This window comes from Hypanus sabinus, chromosome 16 (assembly GCF_030144855.1).
Source record: "Hypanus sabinus isolate sHypSab1 chromosome 16, sHypSab1.hap1, whole genome shotgun sequence".
NCBI lineage: Eukaryota > Metazoa > Chordata > Chondrichthyes > Myliobatiformes > Dasyatidae > Hypanus > Hypanus sabinus.
The window spans coordinates 6,997,703-7,013,783 of NC_082721.1; positions in this window are offsets into that span (position 1 = coordinate 6,997,703).

Below are 16,081 nucleotides of genomic sequence, written 5' to 3' on the forward strand. Positions count from 1 at the left end.
AATCATTTATTTGTGAGTATAGTGCCTGATAATCTCTGTGGTGCAAGGTTGAGGAGGTTGGGGGTACAGCAGAGTATTTGAGTGGTTGCTTGGATAGATCTTATTCACAAAGTTGGGAATCAATATAACCTGATGTTCACAGACAGAGCAGTCATGATCCGAAGATCTTCCTGCAGAATGCCACATAATCTCAGCAGCGAGAGGCTTGGAAAAGCAGACCTGGTGATTACATGAACTATCAGGAGTATTTAGGAAGACAGACAGACAGACATACTTTATTGATCCCAAGGGAAATTTGGTTTAGTTACAGTCGCACCAACCAAGAATAGTGTAGAAATATAGCAATATAAACCCACGAATAATTAAATAATAATAAGTTAATTATGCCAAGTGGAAATAAGCCCAGGACCAGCCTATTGGCTCAGGGTGTCTGACACTCCAAGGGAGGAGTTGTAAAGTTTGATGGCCACAGGCAGGAATGACTTCCTATGACGCTCAGTATTGCATCTCGGTGGAATGAGTCTCTGGCTGAACGTACTCCTGTGCCTAACCAGTACATTATGGAGTGGATGGGAGACATTGTCCAAGATGTCCAAGATGGGAGGATGTGGAGATTCGGATTTAGATTCAGATTATTTACCACATGCACACCAAAATGCTGTGAAATGTGCCGTTTGCATTAACAAACCATTCAACCCAAGGATGTGCTGGGGGCAGCCCACAAGTGTCTCCACACATTCTGGCACCAACACAGCATGTCCATAATGCTTATCAAAATAACACAAGAAGCACCAACAAAACAAGCCCCTTTCCCACCCTCTTGCACAGACAGGCAAGCCTCCAGGCCTAGAACAGGCCACCTCCAAAGTCTTTGACCTTGGACTCTAAGACTAGTAGATATCAGGCTTCCATATTCCAGGGCCTGGCCTGGACGTGGTCACAGACTTGCATACCTTGGGCCTCCGACTTTATGTTTGGACCTTGTGGCTTCATACCTCCAATCCACCCTGTGTAGTCAGCCTGGGCTCCGGTCAATGGTGTGTCTGTATTTATTGTGAGAAGGGGTTCCCTGGTAACTTCATGAATTTGGAAGGCAATTGAGCAGCACATTGTGGGTTCTGAAGCTGTTCAACCATATTTCTTTAAATCAACGGAACATCCCTTAAATATTAACAATGTTCTCCTTGACATACTTAAACTATTGTTGAATGGTTGTAGGTTACAACCTTGAACTTTGATTTACATTGGTATGGACACAGGTGGGTGTTGTGCGAATCACAATGTCATCAGGTGTATTTTCCATGAGTGAGGTGTCATGGTGTGGACAGCATATGGAATGAATCTCTGTGAGATTTCTTTGTGAGGTAGTGCAAATATCTAGTCATGTATGTCAGCAACTCAGTGCATAAAGCATATGGACATGGTCAAGAGGTTCAGTTGTTGTTCACACCAAACATCAGAATGGGGAAGAGATGTGACCTAAGTGACTGTGGAATGATTCCTGGTACCAGATGGGGTAGTTTGAGTACTTTATAAAGTACTGATCTCCTGGGATGCTCACACACAACAGTCTCTAGAGTTTACAGAGAAAGGGTGCAAAAAAACAAAAAAAAAATCCAGTGAGTGGCCGTTCTGTGGGTGAAAACATCCTGATAATGAGAGAGGTCAGAGGAGAATGGTCAGACTGATTCAAACTGATAACAAGGAGACAGTAACTCAAATAATGATGACTTACAACAGTAAGAGCTTGCTTTGCTGTGCAGAAGAGCATCTCTGACCAACACACTGAACCCTGAAATGGATGCACTACTGCAGCAGAAGGCCATGGACATGTGCTCAGTGGCCACTTTATTAGGTACAGGAGATACCTAATAAAATGGCCACTGAGTGTATACATGGTCTTCTTGAATTTACCTTGAACTTTGACATGGAAGTGCAAACTCAGCCAGCTCCAGAATGGGCACTAGCCTCCCCAGCATCGAGAACATCTTCAAAAGGCACTGCCTCAAAAGGTGGCATCCATCGTTAAGGCCATAAGACACAGGAGCAGAATTAGGCCATTCAGCCCATCAGAGTCTGTTCTGCCTCTTCATCATGGTTGATTTATTGTCCCTCGCCTATCTTCTCCCTGTACTTAATAACTTGGCCTCCACAGTCGACCGTAGCAAAGACTTCTACAAGTTCAGCCCACTCTGGGTAAAGAAATTCCTCCTCATTTGTTCTCAATTGATGCCCCTCAAATCTAAGGCTGTGCCCTCTGGTCCTAGGCTCCTCCACTAAAAGGAAACATCCTTTCCTTATCTAGTCTATCGAGGCCTTTCAGTATTTGATAGATTTTAATGAAATCTCCCCTCACTCTTCTAAATTCCTGCAAGTGCAAGCCCAGAGCCATCAAACACTCCTCATATGTTAACCCTTTCATTTCCAGGACCATTCCTGTGAACCTCCTCTGGACCCTCTCCAATGTCAGCACATCTTTTCTAAAATAAAGGGCCCAAAGCTGCTCACAATATTCCAAGTGTGGTCTGACCAATGCCTGACAAAGCCTAAGCATTACGTGCTTTCTTTTGTGTTCTAGTCCTCTTGAAATGAACGCTAACATTGCACTTACCTGCCTTACAGCCAAATCAACCTGCAAGTTCCCCTTGAGGGAATCCTCCATAATGACTCCAAAGTCCCTTTGCACTTCTGATTTTTGAATTTTCTCCCCATTTAGAAAATAGTTCAGATTCAGATTCAGTTTATTGTCATTTAGAAACCACAAATGCAATGCAGTTAAAAAAATGAGACAACGTTCCTCCAGAATGATATCACAAAAGCATATGACAAAACAGACTACACCAGAAAATCCATCTAACATTTGGCAATCCCCAATCCAGAGCCTGGAGAGGATGCCGCATATTAATATCGCGCTACCGTCTTACTTTCTTAGCCTGTCCCGACAGACTCGCCATTCCACGCCGGCGGCAGAAGGGAATACCCCCGCTATGGACTTCCACGGCACTGCCTGACTCAGCCTCACAGACACAGCGCACAACAAAAGCTCTGTCGAACCCAACCTCGCAGACGCAGCACACACCGAAAGCAACCTGATTGCAGCGGACTCTGAGTCCGTTGAACCTCCGAGCTGACGACCATTCCCTCCAGCACAGTTTCTCCGAGCACCATCCTCTGCCGAGCGTATTAAGACGGCCCTGCCAACGGCCATTGGCAATGCGACCCCGAGGACTGGGGGCCTGTTCTTCCCAGCAGAGTCCCGGACTTCACAGCAGCAGCAGCAATGTAGAAGGTCTTCCTGGAGATTTCCTGATGTTTCTTCGTGCTCCCACGTCCGTTTTCAATCGATTATGATTGCACATGGCACCCCACTTCACAAATAACAGATAATCAGCTCTGGAGTGGCCGCTGCAAGCTGCGTCGCGCCGCCATCTTGTTCACACCTTTCTTCCTGGTGCCAAAGAACATGACAATCCACTTCCCCACACTGCATTCCATCTGCCACTTCTTTGTCCATTCCCCCAATCTGTCTAAGTCCTTCTGCAGACACCCTGCTTCCTCTATGTATCTTTGTATCTTTCGCAAACTTGGCCACATAGCCATCAATTTCTTTATCCAAATCATTGACATTCAACGTGAAAAGAAACGGTCCCAAATTCGACCCCTGTGGCTCACCACTAGTTACCGGCAGTCAACCAGAGAAGGTCCCCTTTATTCCAACTCTTTGCCTCCCGACAGTCAGCCAATCTTCTATCCATGCTAATACCTTTCCTGTAATACAATGGGCTCTTATTTTGATAAGCAGCTTCATGTGAGACACCTTGTCAAAGGTCTTCTGATAATCTAATGAGCTGCATCACAGCCTCTCCTTTGTTTATTCTGCTTGTTATTTCCTTAAAGAATTCAAACAATTGCTTAGACAAGATTTCCACTTTAGAAATCCATGCTGACTTTGGCCTATTTTATCATGTTGCTTCCAAAACCTCATCCTTAATAATAAACTCCAACATCTTTCCAACAACTGAAGACAGGCTAACTGGCCTTATAATTTCCTTTCTCCTGCACCCCTTTCCTAAAAAGTGGAGAGACATTTGCAGTTTTCAGGAACCATTCCAGATTCTGGTGATTCTCCAAAGATTCTTATTAATGCCTCCACAATCTCTTCAGCTGCTTCTTTCCGAACTCTGGATTGCAGTCTGTCTTGCCTAGGTGAGCTTTACAACTTCCCCAGCATCTTCTCCTTAGTAAAAACAATGATACACATGTCTGTCCCTTGACACTCTTTCATTTCTGGCATTCTGCTAGTGTCTTCCACAAAGATGACTGATGCAAAATCTTATTACGCTTCTCCGCCATTTCTTTGTTCCCAGTACTACCTCTCTGGAGTAATTTTCCAGCAGTTTGATATTCACTCTCTTCTCTCTATTACTCTTTATATATATATATAAGAAAATTGCAACATTTTTATACTTCTAGCTAGTTTCCTGTCATATCTCATATTTTCTCTCTTTTTTTAATTGCCTTCTATTGGTTTTTAAAAGCTTCCCAATCCTGTACACCTTCCCACTAATATCTGCTCTGTCATATGCCCTCTGTCTTGCTTTTATGCTACTTTGACTTCCCTGGTCATCCGTAGTTGCCTCACCCTCCCTTTACAATGCTTCTTCATGTATCTATCCTGCACCTTCCAAATTACTCTCAGAAGCTCCAGCCATTGCTGTTCTGTCGTCATCCCTGATAGTGTCCCCTTCCAATCAGCTTTGGCCAGCTCCTCCCTCATGCCTCTGTAATCCCCTTCCCTCCACTGTAATGCTGATACATCCGACTTTAGCTTTCCCCTCTGAAACTGAACGGAGCAGAAGTGCTGGACTAAGCAGTCCCCTATTCACTTGGTTGCTTGACCTATGTCTTAACTACTCTTTGCTCTAGTTTGCAACAGTCTTCATATAAAGTAAGCTGTACTTTGTGCTTATTTGCATGGAAGTGTGCGAGCATGTTTAAAAGGACAGAGAATTGTGTGTCGATTAGTTCTAAGCAGCAGGAGAGCATTAAATAAATTGTAAAAAAATACAGGTTAATTGTCTGTCCCAGTACAGATGCCCCACTCTGTTGTTTGGTTTATTCTGTTGTTAGAGAAACACACGGTAATAGGCCCTTCTGGCCCAATGAGCTCGTGCCACCTACGTGCACCCACGTGGCCAATTAACATACTAACCCGTACGTCATTGGAATTTGGGAGGAAACCAGGGCACCTGATGGAAACCCACATGGTCATGAAGGGAGAGCAAATAAAATTGTTACAGACAGCGGCAGGAATTGAACCCAGATCGCTGGTGCTGTAATAGCATTACGCTAACCACCACACCACCATGTCACATTGGCCCATCTCTTACTCTTGTCTTTTCTGCAGGTGAGATATCCCATTAAACAATTTCATAATAAAACTCCCACTGTGGACGGTTCCAAGCCCGGCCGTGAAAGGAGAGGTTCGGATATGGGGCTAGCAGCTCCATCCCATTAAAAAATAGTGAATTATTCCACGATGGACAGTCTCAAACCTGGCTGTGAAAGGAGGAAGGTTGGGTATAGGGCTAGCAACCCCTTCCTGTAAAAACCCTGAACTACAGAAGCTCCAAAGACCTCATCCCTGGGGCAGGAAGGATCTTCATCTAGAAGACGTATGAAGTTGTTTGGTGAAAGCAGAAGCCACAGGGACGATTAACCTTCTATCGGCCCCGGACAGAGGACTCTGGCGAGCTGCTGTCGGCCAGTAGGGGAGATGGGCTTAAGAAGAAGAATTTCATAATAAGCGATTTCCAAAACAAGTCTCGGGTAGGAAGCATTTGCACCTGTGTTTTGTGTTGTTAGTATGGGTTTCCATTAATAATAGTATCAGTTTTGCTTCTCATATTATGCATGGGACTTCATAAAGAATGCCTAGTAGCTACGGACCTCAGTAGTTTCAGTCTGAGATCCTACAAGAGATAGGGTACACAGGTTCACACCCACGTTCACCACGCACTCTGGTCCTTCACTTTATCTGAGTGCACCACATTGAGTGATTATGCCGTGGCTCTTCTGGGTCTGCTGGACAGCAGCCTCAGCCGCTGGTTCTAATTGCTAATGTAGCTACAAAGGCAATCCAGGTGTTTAGTTAACCTGCATAATCTTTCTCACATGCAAATCGTGCAAAAAATGGATTAAATCTGGAGTCGCTTGCACATGTGATCACTTCCGAGTGAAATACACTCATTGAGAAATATGAACCACCTTCAGAATCAGGTTTAATATCACCAGCGTATGTCATTAACTTTGCTGTTTTATGGTGGCAGTACATTGCAATACTTAATAAAAGAAAGGTGTAAGCTGCAATAAAAAATATATTTTCAGAATTAAATTAAATTGATAGTGCAAAAGCCAGCAAATATATATGTAAATATACATTGAGTTAGTGTTCATGGTCCATTCATAAATCTGATGGTGGAGGGGAAGAAGCAGTTCCTAAACCATTGAATGTGTGTCTTCAGGCTCCTGCCCCTCCTTCTTGACAGTAGTAATGAGAAGAGGGCATACCCTGAGTGATGGGGGTAAAAAACAAGAAATCAAATCCTTAGAACTAGGTGACATAGGATTAAAAGATTTTCTTGTGGGCATTCACAGTAAGTACAAAGAAAATTAATAGAATCAATGAAAAACCACACACAAGGCAGACAAGCAATCTTGCTGAGTCCCTCCAGCATTTTGTGTGTATGCTGCTTGGGCAAGTATGCTTTAACTGTACACTGTAAGATGAAAGATCATAAGACATAGGAGCAGTATTAGGCCATTTCTTTGTCTTTCCCTCCTCAGCCCCATTCCCTGGCATTTAATATAATCCATCCCCACAATAAAAGAATTTCACATCATTTAGTTGGTGGTGGGGTGGAGATATGTCTCTACCAAATGAAGTGCAAGGTGCTCCTTCCCTGTGCTGGTCACCATTGGGCAAGTTTGGGGGCATCTGCTTAGCCCCCCGATCAGGGACATGTGACTCCATGGGAGCAGGTGGTTGATGGTCGTATGAACAGCTGGTGCATATCACAAATACTGGTTACGTGACCACTGTCACCAGGCAGACAGTCTCTGAAGAGTATTGATAATGGCTGTGGTCAGCCATCTTGTAAAGACACTGCCCAGAAGGCAATGACAAACCACTTTTGTAGAAAAATTTGCCAACAATCATGGTCATAGGATGACATCATAAGGAACGGACATCACTTAATCAGAAATGCATCTTTTACTGCCTGAGGAAGTCATAATGTTGAGGTCATAACAATAAAGCTCACCCTGTTAGAACATTTGAATTGCTGTTTTGTGGGTCCCTGATGTCCATTTCCCCCTCATTGCAAACATTGAGCAGAAAGTCAGACAAGATTGATAGTAAACCTGCTTTATTTTAAATGTGAAAAGCAGGATCAGATATGGGAAATGTAACCTATTTCAGAATGCTTCTTCTAACGCAAATCACTGTCACACGCAACAGATTAAAAATAATATTTCTGACCAATAATTTCCCTGAAACTGGTAGTTAGGGAAGTCACACTCATCACAGTTTCACCTGGCAACAACCCTGTGTGGAGGTCAAGTGATTTTGCTTGTCTCTGGGGGAAACCCACACCACCATGAGAGAACGTACAAACTCCCTACAGAGAGCAGTGGAGTTGAGCCCCAGTCTCTGGCACTGTAATTGTTTTACACTAACCACTACACTACTTTGTTGCCCTATTGTACTTCCTCATTAACATGATGATATAACCTGCATGGATGTTATGCAAAACTAAGTTTTTTTTACTTTACATTTGACAATAATAAACCAATTTACTGTACTATGCAGCAGTCTTAGACACATAAATATAGCTAGGGAGCCTAAGACTTTAGCACAGTACTGTTGTGGTGGTGGCATCTGTCAGTCTCGAGGGACCATGGATCTGTGCCTGGAGTTTCCAGGGCGCAGGCCTGGGCAGGGTTGTATGGGAGACCGGCAGTTGCCCAAACTGTAGGCCTTCCCCTCTCCACGCCACCGATGTTGTCCAAGGGAAGGGCATTAGGACCCATGCAGCTTGGCACCAGTGACGTCACAGAGCAATGTGTTGTTAAGTGCCTTGCTCAAGGACGCAAACACGCTGCCTCAGCTGAGGCTCGAACCAGTGACCTTCAGGTTACTAGTCTGATGCCTTGCCCATTAGGCCAACACAGTACTGTTGTATTTTTATGTATTGCACTGTACAAGCTGCTGCAAAATAAAATTAATTTCATGACATATGTGAGTAATGATAAACCTGATTCTGATCTGGGTCTCTAATGTGGACTGGGAGTGGGAAGGGGGCAGGGAGAGGGGAATCATGGTTGGGAAAAGGGGAAGGGAGAGGGGATGGAGAAGGAAGCATCAGATAGACATTCTCTAATGGTCAGCAACAGAGCTGTTTGGAAACAAATGATCAGGACTGGATATATCTGCACCCCCCCGCCCCAGCACTCCTTCTCTGTGACCAGTCCCGCACCCCTCCTGCGGTGCCCCACTCTCACGATTTGCTCCTGCCAGATTTACAAGCTCATTCTCCACTCCATGTTGACAAATACGGTACTGTGCGAACATTTGAGGTACCTAGCTATATATACGTGTCTAAGACTTTTGCACAGTACTATGCCTGCCGACTTCATTTCTGTCTCATAGGGCCCTCAACTTTCTTGATTACATGAACTCTCTGAGGTGAGACGCTGGTCTGTCCATGGGTTGGCCTGAGGGACGCTCCCTAATCCTCCCTTGCCATCCCTGATCAACGTGAATACCTGGGTGGTGTCGCGCCTCAGCTGGGAGAGCCTCACATCTCCAATGCAATCTGGACCTTCCATCGAGGACCCGCATATGGAGTTTGCACGTTCCCTCTGTGACCATGTGGGGTTCAGAATCAGGACATATTTTGTGAAACTTGTTATTCTGCAGTGGTACAGTGCAACATTATAATAAGGTATATATAAAAAAAAAGTAGAGTGAAAAAACAGAAAAATAATGAGGCCGTGTTCATGGTCCACTCAGAAATCCAATGGCGGAGTGGAAGAAGATCTTTAAGATCTTAAGACCATCAGACATAGGAACAGAATTAGGCTATTTGCCCCATTGAGTTTGCTGCACCATTTCATCACAGCTGATCCATTTCCCTTTCAACCCCATTTTCCTGCTTTCTCCCTGTAACCTTTTACGCCCTGACTAATCAAAAATCTATCAGCCTCCGCCTTAAGTGCAGCAAATGACTTGGCCTCCACAGCAGCCTGTGGCAGTGAATTCTACAGATTCACCATCCTCTGTCTAAAGAAATTCCTTCTCATCTCTGTTCTACTTTCAGGCTATGCCCACTGGTCCTAGACCCCTCCATCAAAGAAAATGTCCTCTGCACATCCACTCTGTGTGGGCGATAGGTTTCAATGAGAAGATGTTATTGAAACTTTGAACGTGTATCTTCAGGTTCCTGTACCTCTCCCGGATAGTAGCAATAAGAAGAAGGCATGTCTTACATGGTGAGGTCTTTCATGATGGATGCTGCCATTTGAGCCTTTTGAAGATGTCCTCAATGGGGAGGCAAGTGCCCATGATGGACCTGGCCCAGTCTACAACCCTAGGCAGCCTTTTCTCATCTTGTGCATTGGAGCCTCCATACCAGACAGTGACACCACTAGTCAGAAAGCTCTCCATGGAACATCTGTAAAAGTTTGGGCATCTTGCTTTCCCGGTCAGAGCAACATAGATTACCCTAGGACCTTCAGCATGCCTTTGAATCAGGGTGGAGGCAGGGTGTTTTTCAGCCATATCTCCCTACGGACATTTCTAGAACACTACTGTGATGATATCTCTCATACCTTGTACAAAAGCATCAGGACAAGGACTGCCTGACTGGGAAACAGCTTCTTCCCTCAGGCTGTGAGACTAATGAAAACTGTGTCACTACTGAGATCTCATTACCAGGACACTGAGCTGTTTACTGTTTACCTGTGCTGTGCACTACATGCATTTTGAATTATGTTTTATTAACTTATTTATGGTAATATTTTGGTTTATGTGCTGTGCTTGATATATGTTTTGTGGGTGCACCTAAGTCCAGAGGAACATTGTCTCATTTGCTTGTATATACGTACAGTCAGATGACAACAAAATTGAACTTGAACTTGACAACAACTCCCGATATAAGCAGAGATTTCTTCGCAGCCAGCTCACTAAGAGGAATTGTAGCTGCCGTCTTTATCACCCAAAGGCAATTATTCTGCTGACTGGGCTCCTTGGACATGTTTTTCATGTGATCGGACACCTCTTAAAATTAGTAAGAACAGCTAGTCTTGCGATGTTTGGCAGGATTGACCCTCTTACTTGCCCAGAGCTTGTCTTCCCCAATTTGGCTGATACCTCACATTCAGTGTTAATATGTGCTGGAATGGCTACTTTCTCTGGGTGTTATTGTCAAGGGGTCCACAGGATAAACACTCATGTAAAACTAAAACGCTGATTTCAAGTATACCTTTGTGCTTCTTTCAATGTTTTAAAAGCAATTGCTCCAGGAATGGCAGCCGCTACATTCTAAAGCACATTCCATTCTCCAAGGCCCAATGGGAGATTGCTACTGAGCACGCTCAGACACAGTGCGAGAAAGGAGAGCACCATTTAATCTTGCTTCATGGATGCGTGCCAAAAGGGAAGATTAATATATTGCTGGCAGCAGTACAGCTCCTGGGTACCCGCTGATGGAGGATTGTTGCTGACAGAAATGAAACATTTGCCTTTGTGTTCGCTGTTCTTTTTTTTCTCTCTGGTTTGGGCCAAACATGAGGATCTTGATAGGGTGCAATTGCACACACAAAATAATGGAGGAACTCAGCAGGTCAGGCAGCATCTATGGAAGGGAGTAAACAGTCGAAGCTTAGGGCCAAGACCTTTCATCAGGAAAGGGGCGGATGCCATAATAAGAGGTTATGGAGAGGATGTTTCCTATCGTGGGGGAGTCTAAGACCAGAGGACACAGCCTCAGGATAGAGGGATGGAAGACAAGGAGGAATTTCTTGAGCCAGAGAGCAGTGAATCTATGGAGTTCATTGCCAAAGGTGGCTGTGAAGGCCGAGTCACTGGGGTGTCATGGTAGCACAACACTTTACAGTACATGCAACTCAGGTTCAATTCCCGCCACAAGGAACTTGTACATTCAGCCTGTGACTGTGTGGGCTTCGTCCTAGAGCTTCTGTTTCCCCCCACAGACCAAAGACATACCAGTTGGTAGGTTAATTGGTCACTGTAAATTGTCCTGTGGTTAGGCTGGGGTTAAATCAGAGGATTGCTGGACAGTGAGGCTCAAAGGGCAGGAAGGGCCTGTTCCATGCTGTGTCTCAATAAGTAAATACTTAGGGCAGAGGTTGATAGATTCTTGATTGGTCAGGGCATGAAGGCTTATGAGGAGAAGGCAAGAGATTGGGGCTGAGAGGGAAATGGATCAGACAGGATGAAATGGCAGAGCGGATTCAATGGGCCAAATGGCCTAATTCAGCTCCTATGTCATGGCCTAATAAGACGATGGGGGGGATGGTGAGGCGTACAAGATGGAAGATGAGACCAGGTGAGGGGCTATGCAGGTGAATGGGAAGGGAGATGGCAAGAAGCTCGGAGGTGATTGGTTGGAAAGCTCAAGGGCTGAAGAAGAAGGAATTTGATAAGAGAGGAGCATGGAGAAAGGGAAGGAGGAAGGCTAGCAGGGAGAGGTGTTAGGCAAGCGAGGATAAGAAAAGGGGCGAGAGGGTGACCAAAATGGGAAGTGAAAAAGTTGAAAAGGAAGGAGGGAGGTAGAAATGACCAGAAGTTAGGGAAATCAATGTTCGTGCTGTCAGGTAGGAGCTTACCCAGGTGGAATATGAGGTGCTGCTCCTTCAACCTGTGTTTGGCTTCATCATATCAACAGAGGGGGTGATAGACAGATGTCAGTGATGGTGTCAGAATATGGTTGGAAAGTCAAACTGAAATGGATAGTCACCAGGAAATCCTGCCTATGACATTGCGCAGAGCGCAGGTGCTTTGCAAAGTGATCTCCTGTTCTGTATCAGGTGTCAGTGATGTTGAGGAGGCTGTACCAGGAGCCTCGGATACAGTAGATTATTTAACAGATGAAGTGTTGCCTCATCTGGAAGAACCGTTTGGGGCCCTGAATGGTGGTAAGGGAGGAGGTTTAGGGGCAGGTGTAGCACTTACCCGACTTGCAGGGATAATGACCAGGAGCAAGATCAGTGACCATAAGACAGAGGAGCAGGATTAGGCCATTTGGCCCATCGAGCCTACTCCGCCATTTCACTATGGCTGATCCATTTCCCTCTCAGCCCTAATCTCCCGCCTTCTCCCTGTAACCCTTCATGCCCTGACTATTCAAGAATCTATCAACTTCTGTATTAAACACACCCAATGACTTGGCCTCCACAGCTGCCTGTGGCAATGAATTCCACAGATTCATCACCCATTGGCTAAAGAAATTCCTCCTAATCTCTGTCCTAAATGGACATCCCTCTATTCGGAGGATGTGCCCTATGGTCCTAGGTTCCCCCACCATAGGAAACATCCTCTCCACATCTACTCTGTCGAGGACTTTCAACATTTTGTAGATTTCAATGAGGTTCCCAGTTGGGAGGGATGAGTGGACAAGGGAGATATGGGGAGATTTATACAGTTGGAAAGCATAGAGGGGAGTGAGGGAAAGATGTGCTCAGTGATAGAACCCTATTGGAGAAGGCAGAAGTTGGACAATGTGTGAGGGAACCTAGAACAAGGAGTTGCTGTTTAAAGATAAGGGCTCTCCCACTTAAGAGAGAAATGAACCAGATTTCTCCCTTAGAGGATTGTAACTCTTTGTAACTCTCTCACTCAAATGGTGGCAGAAGATCAAACAGAAGTCGATAGATTGTGAGAAAAGTTGCAGTGGGTTGTAAAGTCAATCAGCTCCATCATGAACATTTGCCTTCCCAACATCGAGGATATCTGTAACAGGTAATGCCTCAGAGAGATGGCATCCATTATCAAGCCTCGCTACCCAGGACATGCTCTCTTCTCATTACTACTATCAAGGAGGAGGTACAGGAGCCTGAAGACACTCACTCAATGTTTCAGAAACAGCTTCTTCCTCTCTGGCATCAGATTTCTGAATGGCCCATGAACCCATGAGTACTACACGACACACACAAAATGCTGGAGGAACTCAGCAGGCCAGGCAGCGTCTATGGAAAAGAGTACAGTTGACGGGTTCAGGCCAAGGCCCTTCATCAGGACTGGAGAAAAAAGATGAAATGTCAGAGTAAGAAGGTGCGGAGAGGGGAGGAAGAAATTCAAGGTAGTAGACAATAGGTGAAACTGGAGAGTGGCAGGGGTGAAGTAAAGAGCTGGGAAATTGATTGTTGAAAGAGATAAAGGGCTGGAAAAGGGGGAATCTGATAGGAGAGGACAGAAGGCCAAGGAAGAAAGGGCAGGAGGTGGAACCCAAGAGGGAGGTGATGGGCAGGTAAGGAGATAAGGTGAGAGAGGGAAATGAGAAGGGGAATGGTAAAGGAGAGTGAGGGGACATTACTAGAAGTTCAAGAAATCGATGTTCACGCCATCAGGTTGGAGGCTACCCAGACAGAATATAAGGTGTTGCTCCTCCAACCTGAGTGTGGCCTTATCGTAACAGTAGAGGAGGCCATGGACTGACATGTTGGAATGGAAATGGGAAATTGAATTAAAATGAGTGGCCACTGGGAGATCCCACTTTTTCTGGCAGATGGAGCTTGGGTGCTCAGTGAAATGGTTTCCCAGCAAACGTTGAGTCTCACTGATATACAGGATGCTGCACCAAGAGCACCGGATACAGTCTATGATCCCAACAGACTCACAGGTGAAGCGTCTCACCGGGAAGGACTGTTTAGGGCCCTAAATGGTAGTGAGGGAGGAGGTGTAGGGTCAGGTGTAGCACTTGTTTTGCTTGCAAGGATAAGTGCCAGGAGGGAGATCACTGGGGAAGGATGAAAGGACGAGGGAGTTGCACAGGGAGCAATCCCTGCGGAAAGCAGAAAAGTGGGGGAAGGAAAGATGTGCTTGGTGGTGGGATCCTGTTGGAGATAGTGGAAGTTATAGAGAATTATGCGCTGGACGTGGAGGCTGGTGGGATGGTAGGTGAGGACAAGAGATTATGTTTTTACAGGAAACAGGGTGGGGAGAGGTATAGTCCAGGTAGCTCTGAGAGTCAGTAGGTTTATAAAAGACATCAGTAGATAAGTGTCTCCAAAGATAGATACTGAAAGATTGAGAAAGGGAAGGGAGGTGGACCAGGTAAATTTGAGGCAGGGTGGAAGCTGGAGGTAACATTGATGAAGTCGTCAAGCTTGGCATGGGTGCAGGAAACAGCACCAATGCAGTTGTCGATGTAGCATAGAAAAAGGTGGAGAGTGATTTCAGTGTAGGCTTGGAACATAGACTGTTGAACATAGTTGACAAAAAGGCAGGAGTAGCTGGGACCCACGCAAGTGGCCATGGCTACACCTTTTGTTTGAGGGAAGTGGGAGGAGCCGAAGGAGAAATTATTGAGAGTGCGGACAAGTTCTGCTAGACGGAGGAGAGTGGCGGTGGAGGGATCTGTTTGGGTCTGGTGTCCAGAAAGAAACAAAGAACTTGGAGGCCTTCCTAATGGGGGATGGAGGTGCATAAGTACTGGACATTCATGGTGAAAGTAGGATGATCGGGGCCAGGGAACTTGAAATCATTGAAAAGATCAGGAGATGTAGGTAGGATAGAGGAGCAACACTTTATATTTCTTCTGGGTGGAGGAGCAACACCTTATATTCTGTCTGGGCGGCCTCCGAACTCATGGCATGAACATCAGTTTCTCAAATTTCTGGTGATTTCCCCCTCCCATCTCCTTCACCATTCCACAGTCCCATTTCCCTCTCTCACCTTATCTTCTAACCTGCCCATCACCTCCCTCTCGTGTACATCCCCAATTTCCTTTCTTCCATGGACTTCTGTCTTCTCCCATCAGATTCCCCCTTCTCCAGCCCTGTATCTTTCATCTATTGACCTCCCAACTCTTTACTTCACCCCTCCCCTCCATCTATCCCCTCCCCCCACCTTCTTACTCTGACTTTTCATCTTTTTTCTCCAGTCCCGGTGAAGGCTCGTGGCCCAAAATGTCGACTGTATTCTTTGCCATAGATGTTGCCTAGCCCGTTGAGTTCTTCCAGTGCTTTGTGTGTGTTCCTTAGAAATTCAGCATCTGTAGATTTTCTCTTGATTCTAATGAACACTATGTCACTTTTTGTTCTAATTTTGCACTAGTTATTTATTTAGTTATATATATATATATATACACACACAAAGTACATATTTCTAATCACAATTTATAGAAGTTTTTATGCATTAGAATATACTGTTGCTGGAAAACAACACAATTCACCAGATGTATCAGTGATAATAAACCTGATTCTGATTCTGCATCTGAGGGGCTTGAGGTCTAAGTTTACCTGAGGCAGGCATGAATACAGAGTTGAAGTCATAATCACATTGGAAACTAGGGCAGGTTTGAGAGATGGTGTGGTCTCCTCGTGCTCCTAATTTGATTATTGTTATTCATGTATTCGTATTGTCTAATTTGGATATTCAGTGCAGATTTCCATTTATTTGCAAGCAAGGCAATGTTGAGATTTGTTAAACTAATGCATCAAACTATATTCAAATAGCAATCGATTCTGCCCAGATTAAAATAATCCTTTGAAACTTGAAAGATAACCTTCCCAACTGAAAGATGTGCCTAACAGGAAACAGCCTCCCTTCTATTGATATTTCTTGCTACCTCAGTAAAGCAGCCAGCATAATCAAAGACTCCACCCACCCTGGACATTCTTGCTTCTCCCCTCTACCATCGGGCAGAAGATACAAAGCAGACACCACCAGGCTCAAGGACAGCTTCTATTCTGCTGTTATGAACGGACCTCGTACGATCGGATGGACCCTTGGTCTCATAATTTAGCTCATTATGATATTGCGCTTTTTCCTTTACCT